Source organism: Anser brachyrhynchus (assembly GCF_964034855.1).
Source record: "Anser brachyrhynchus genome assembly, chromosome: 1".
Taxonomy (NCBI): domain Eukaryota; kingdom Metazoa; phylum Chordata; class Aves; order Anseriformes; family Anatidae; genus Anser; species Anser brachyrhynchus.
In genome coordinates, this window is record NC_137694.1 from 96,969,537 (window position 1) to 96,976,746 (window position 7,210).

The window sequence follows — 7,210 nt, forward strand, 5'->3', positions numbered from 1 at the left end:
AAGGCAAGGCCTCATTATCCCTTGAGCCATTCATTCGGTCTTTTGAAAGCAAGCTCTTAAACAGTGCAAGTATTTTTTCTGTCCCTCTCTCCCCAGAAATCCCCACCCCTTTTCCTTTATGTAATTAAAAGGCAGGTAAGAGAGAATAGCCTCAAAAGCTTTTGGGAAGAATCTGTTTCCTGAGCCCCTCCAGGTCCTGATGACACCACTAAAACAGAGGGGGAAAAAAAAAAAAGAGATTTCATAGTTTGGCAAAACAGTTTTGATCAAAATAATTGCAATTTGCAGGGATTAGATCTGGTCTACTGTCTTGCAGAGGTAAGAATTGGACAGTGGCTCTTTATGATTTCATAGCCCTCTGGGTAGGCTGCCAAAGTAAGCATGTTTTGGATGAAAGTCTGAAAAAGGGGGAAAAAGAGCTGGCATCAACAGAGGTTTTGGTGTCCACCTCCTGCCCTAATAGTTTTCTTTTAATCCTTAGCCAGGGCATGAGAAATACAATCCTCCTGCATTAAAAGCAATTAAGCAGTCATATGTTGGACTGTATGTGACTTGAGATTTGCTCCCTTTACGGGATGAATAAGGTTAATAGAATCTGATTAGAAGCTGAAAAGCCACCATGGAAATTTTTACAAACTTTCTCTCCTCTACCCCCCAAATGTAACTTGCTCCTTCTACAGATTTTATTCTTACTTTTGATGACGTGAGGAATAAAGCAAGGAGGGATATAATATTTACCTGGAATAATTTTTAAGAGTTCGTTTGAGATATCTCAGTGTATTTTAGTTCCTTAGAGCTTGTGTCTTGGAATCTCTTTCACTTTCATGAAGCCATCTAAGTGATTTTTTGTGTCCTGATCTATGGTTATGATTATGGTTATAAAGAGTAGAAATAATGTCTACTTTCAGCTGGTGCAGTAGAGCTTGAAATGGTAAATGAAAACAGATGACGCACAACCAAGTCCCAGTGCTATACATTGTTTTTGCAGATTTTTTTTATTTTTTATTTTTAAAAGCCACTCTCCCACCCCTGCATACACGTGGCAGTGTTAGTAGATTTTCAGCCTTGGAAGTGTTAGCAGCTGAGTCTTGTGTAACCTTTCCACTTCAGGGCATGAGCTCATCAGCTTGTACAGCTAAAGCACTGCTGGGCACTGGTCAGCGTGAAGTGAGGAGACCACAGGAAAACAAGCAAACAAACAAAAAAAAAAGTGTCCTATGGAAAGTATTTCTTAATAAATGGACAAAAGACAGTGATTTGCTGCAAGGTGGCCTCTGAAATCAGATGCCAGATGGCATAAAAGTGTTGTCCCTTAAAAACTCAATATTATTCTCTGTGATGATGTTATACAAACTTCTATGACATGTTGGAAATACAGGGGGTAGGGTTGAAGAGCAGGTTCCCCATCTAAACCCAGTTTGGCAGTTTCAATTTGATATTGCAGTTTTCACTTTCTATTCTAAAACTCTTAAATGGATTAACAGTTCTCATAGTTGGCTGTGTTCAAGCTTGGAGGTGGAAGCACTTTGATGGCAGAAGTCATGCTTAGTTTCTACACAGTATCTACAATAACTAGAAGACCATGCACTTCACAGAGTAGGTCAGTGTCATCACCCTGTTTTACCTACCGGAGAAGTGTGACTTCTAGAGGAGAAGAAATTTACCTATGTTTACTAAAGGTATTGTCAGCTTTATTTAAGGCAGATTTGAGGGTCTATTTTATAGAGGAGAAGAAATTTACCTATGTTTACTAAAGGTATTGTCAGCTTTATTTAAGGCAGATTTGAGGGTCTATTTTATATATCTATAGCTATATCTATATATTTTTTCTTTCCTATTGCGGCTGTTCTTTCCTGATTTTTGAATGGACACAAAGTTGTTCTGGGTGATTGTGGGCGAATCACTAAATTCCACTTCCCTTCATTTTATTGTCTATTTGAAATATTGATGACAATTCAGAGGGGATTAATGTAGTTAAATATATAAGTAATGGTGAAGTACTGTAAGATCTCTGGCCAGGAGGTGTTACTAACAGGCAAAGCGGTATTAGTCTCCTCCAGTGTTCTGACTGTTTTTTAAATACTAAGTCCAGAGAGCCAGGAGTGCCTACTTACTTCAACCTCATTGGGTCAATGAGGTGCAGAGAGCTTTTTTAAAAAAAACCTCTGTTTCTTATTACTTCCTGCGCTGCTCTGCTGTGGCACTGACAGCTCAGCTCCTACATTTGCAGCATCCTCTTGGTTTGGATATCCCCTACATCAGGTTTAGCTTGTCAGCAGATCTGTAAATGTGCTGAGTTGCTCTCCTACAATGTGGGTCCTGCAGTAGTAAGGAGAAAGCTATACTGTACTGCAGCCAGTGGTAAATGCTCCTAAAAAGCATGTTCCTACAGTTATTCGTCTATAAGGCGCCATCATATAAGATCTTTTAAGTTTTCTACTGCAGATCTATGCTCTTGGTCCTACCAATAACAGGACTAGTTAGGCTAGATAACCCAATTCTTTGCTGGGATCTTACACACCCCTACTTCCCTCTCCTGAACCAGCATGCCAAGGAGCATGATGGGTCACGCAAGCCCAGACCCAGTCATCTGTTTTGTGTTTGAATATACAACTTTTCACATTGTACAGCCTAGGTGCACATCTTCAGCCTCTTGCAATGTATCTGTAACATGACTTGATACAAGAACCTTTTAAGATTTTCATCAGCATTTCAGTATTAAGAGGTCTGAGTGCTTGCAGAAAAGTAGAAGGAAAGAAACTAAGCAGAGATGGGTGGTTTGAATTGAGGACTGGAGGTGGTTACTTGGGAGAAATGTGAAAGGGATTAAGGTGTGTGACTGTGATAGGATGCAAACTTTTAAAAGGTGTTTGGTCCACGGTTCTCTCTGTGATGGAGCCATGAAGATACAGGGGAAAGGGCAAAGGGTTGGTGAAACAAATTTTCCTACTGGGTATATATGCTGATGTTTGCCTGTGATCAGACATTTTTGGCCACGCTTTGTAGGGCTTTCTCAAGAAAGAAAGACCATGCATAACAGGGTGAGAATGCCTACATCCTATATTTAAAAGGCAGGGCAAGCATCAATTCCCCTTGGTTTATGAGCACCTCTCCAGCTTAATCCTTCATGGTAGTAGAAAGTGTGGCCACTGCATACATCATGTTTTCCATCAAGTTTTGATGAGTCACCCACAGGGCTGGTATGCAGTGGTCTCTTGCCCATTTGCTTTTCCTCCCCCTAAATTGAAAGCTGTGGGCCCCGGCTTGTAGACAGATTTTGATTTCTATAATAAAAAGGAGAAGGAGCCTTCCCACTAAGAAGGTGGAGTGCTGAAACAGGAGAGGAACCCCTGCCCTTAACTGCACTCCTTTGAATTCTCGTTAATTCCTCCACCCTCTTCACAATTTGCCCTTGACTCCTCCAGCCCTAGATATCTCACTGGCTTTTCCCTGTTCTCTTCTCTATCCCCACAGAACCTACTTGAATTAATGTATACCATAGAGATATCACCAGCCATTTCTGAATGGGCTTGTTGGTGAATACTGTGTTATTTTTGTTAATTTTCTTTAAAATTGCCTTATATGCTACTATTGCTCAGTGGTGTAATGCACAGAAAGATGCATTTTTTAATGTGAGAACTCCCTGTCACAAATGAAACTCTACATGTAAGAAAAAGAATCACTAGAATCCCAAATCCAACAAGAGAGTATGCAGAGAACTAATATTTCTCCTATGGCAGTATTTTTCATAGGATGATGTGAAACTGTCATCTAGTGGTCATAATAGGCCTTACCTTACATTCCTAAATAGCCGTTTTCATTTGGATATAGCTGCAGTGTTCCTTATTCCCAGGATATATCGCCTGAAAATACTAAGCTAAAATAAAAATTTGAGAGGCTTTGTGGTGAAGGGAAAAACCCTAGAATGTTTGATCAAGAAGAAACAAATGTATAACTTTGTGCAGCAAGACTGTGAACTCCCTCTTTCCTTTCTCTCCCACAATTGACCACAGTGACATACAAGCTTCTGCCTTCCTTAACAGTTGTGGGAGGCTGAAGATCAAGATAACTGAAGCTAAAGTAGGGCATCAAAAGAACTTCTCTTGTTAGATACCCTACTACAATCATTTTGCATATCAGCCTCAATTTCAAATTTCCTCTTAACAATAGCAACACTTCATCCTAATTCATCTTAGAAGGTTGTTTTATTACAGCATCAGGTCAATGCCTGGGTTTTCAGTTGGATAAACACAGCCTGTAAGGGAGAAGAGCCTTCAGCCTAGAGGTGTAAGTCTTCTGCTGTGCATTGACTTCAGTAAGATGCAGTAAATCAGCAGGGTTTTATCAAGAAACTACATGTACCTTGAGTGGGCACAACCTCAAGCTCCAAGAACTTGGGGCGCAGCCCTCTATTTAAAAGCTCCTATGCAGCAAGTGTATTGATACTGCCAGAAGGAAGCTGACTATGCATCTCCTCACAATGGTAGATTAATGTTTTACAGATGACTGGTTGGTAAAGCTAATGCTAACACCTAGACAATAATGACTGAAGTTAGTGGATTAAATGTGAGAAAAGTGGAACTGGTACACATTGTGATAAGAATATTCTCTTACAAAGATGAAAACTATTAGAGCAATGCAGTGTTCTGAGTTTGATGACTCAGGCTGTAATATTGCTGTGTAGCATTAGCACCTGCAGGCAATAGCTGCAAAATGATCCTACTTCCAAGTGGAATTCGTGGTAGACAGAAGCAGGTGTGAATTCTCAATTTTTTGTATGCTGAGATTCATGTGTACTGGCCAGTGAGAAAGCTTGTATGCAAACAAGATCTGTTCTGGAGCAAACTGGATAATGTAAGTCATAATACTCAGCAAACAGACTTCCCATCTAACTCAGTTTACAGATACTGTGTATTATTTGTGTTCACTGTGTTGGAGCCCTAGTTTTTGATTAGGATCCCTTTATACAAGATGCTTGCAAAAAAAAAAAAAAAAAAAAAAAAGAACCTAAAGATAGCATTTGCCTTGTAATTCTTACAGTTTTACATATATATCAAGGGGCAATGCTGACAGAGGCAGATTATGGGGACTGTAAGGAAATGACAAGACAGTTTGATCTTGAGCAGTAATTCCAGTATGCCCACACCTTAAACAGTGTCATTTTGTCTTGAACACCCGTCATTGCAAAAGTTAAACAAAGACGTTATTTAGGGCATGAAGAAAAATAATGAGATATATTTCTAGATGTTTATGCAGTTTCCTAACCAAGGAGTGTTCCATCTGAGGTAAATGAGAAAAAGCACAACTGTAATTGTTTTTAAACTTAACACGTGATCAAAGATATATGTCACTGTTAGTCTGTCAGAAAGAGATGATTTCTCAGTAGTGAATGCCAGAGAGCAGATTAAGCTATGGAAGCCTTTCTGACATATTCACTAGTGAAATATAGTCAGTAGTGAAAATTCTTTGCTCAGTATTTTCTGTGAATTGGTTTTGGTCTGACTGAGTAACTTCTTTCTGTAAAAATGTATTTTTGGAGCTTTCTTTCTAGTTATGACTAAAAGCATTGCATACTTAGCTTCCCCTACGAGTTGAATATGAATCAGTTCTTACACTGCTTGTAAAACTTTTCAAATTTTTGAATTTCTTTAAATAAATGTTCTCTGAAACTTACATCTTTAGCATCCCCTTGCCAATATACTCATTCTCTAGATTTGTATAAGGAAACGTACTTATTCTCTAGATATGTATAAGGAACTCCCTCCTATAACTGGAGGTAGGTGGCTATGTCAATGCTCATGTGAAAGTAATCCAGCTCTAACATCAAAACTTAAATTTCTGTTGCCGGGAGGATGAAAATAAAAGATGCTGAAGTCTTTTTGATTAGTAACTAGAAGTAAACTGAGCAGAACTATAGAACAATCACATACTGAACCAGGAAGTCTACAAAGGTCATCAGGATTTGAAACTAGAATGTGAGTAGTAAACCATAAATATGAACAGGTGATACTGTCAGGAAAATGTAGTTGTAAGTCCTGAAACCTGGTGGGATGCTGAACAGTTAGGAAAGCTGTGTGAAACAGGTATGTGATGATATAATGACTCTTCTGGTAAAAGCTGCATTTCAGTGAAATCTTATATGTTGCTGTAAGAGGCAGTGAAGGGCTTGACTCTGTTCCCATGAAATAATTTCTGGTTAGAGAGGCCCAAGAACCGATGTATGCACAGAAGCTTTGCTCAGTCTCAGGATTTGTAGTGCATCCATTCTTTAGTACTACCAGTGCCGTCTTAAAGAACAGGCCCTTGGTCTGCAGGACTTCATGAGGAGCTCTGCTGCACTTCAGTGAGCAGCACAGGATCTGCTGACTTGCTGTGCATGCAAGCTCAGTGCTCAGGGATCTATATATTCATAAGATAACCATGATTATTAGCTGCCTGATTAGAGCAGGAATGGCAGTTGTAAACTGTGAAGAGACTGGAGTGTACGTGTGAAGATAAAATAGAGCAGTGAAGGTGAGAGATGAAATTGAGCAAAAGTAAATGTTGCAGCTAGAGATTAAATAAAAGATATTGATCAAATGTGCCTAAACCAAAATATTTGTTCATTGGAGCAGCTGAAAAGCTGCTGACTTTCTTCCTATTACTCTGCAACATGCTGAGGAGTTTAGAGGGCAGGCTTACCTGACCACTAACAGCCAGCCGACGCAGCACTTTCACATGGACGATGACCGCAGCACAGTAGCAGCACATTAAAAAGAGAAGTAGCAAGTACCTTGGTAGAGAAAGAGGAGTGCAGGAAAGGAGCTTCTGCTCTAAACCTCCTGTGCTGCTAGGAAGAAAGAGCATTTGTGTATGTGTGTGAACTTGAGACACTTAACTTGCATTTACCATAGTCACAAACTATGGGCAAAAGCCTATTTTCTGCCAAATTACTGCAGAGGATCTGGCTACATCCTACACTTTGCTAATCACTTAGCGACAGAAACTGTGGCCTTCCTGCCTAATGAAATTGCAGAATTAGTTGCTGTGCTGGCTGATTGGGCCTTCTAGCCACTTGGTTGCATTGGGCTTCAGGTTAGGAGACATGCATGCCACCAGCAACAGCCTACATGACTCATTCCTCAAAGTGCACAGTAGCAGGCCTGACTGTGGAACAAAGTAGAGGACAAAAAAAATAAATAAAAAATCAGCAACTTAGCAAAATTTAGGT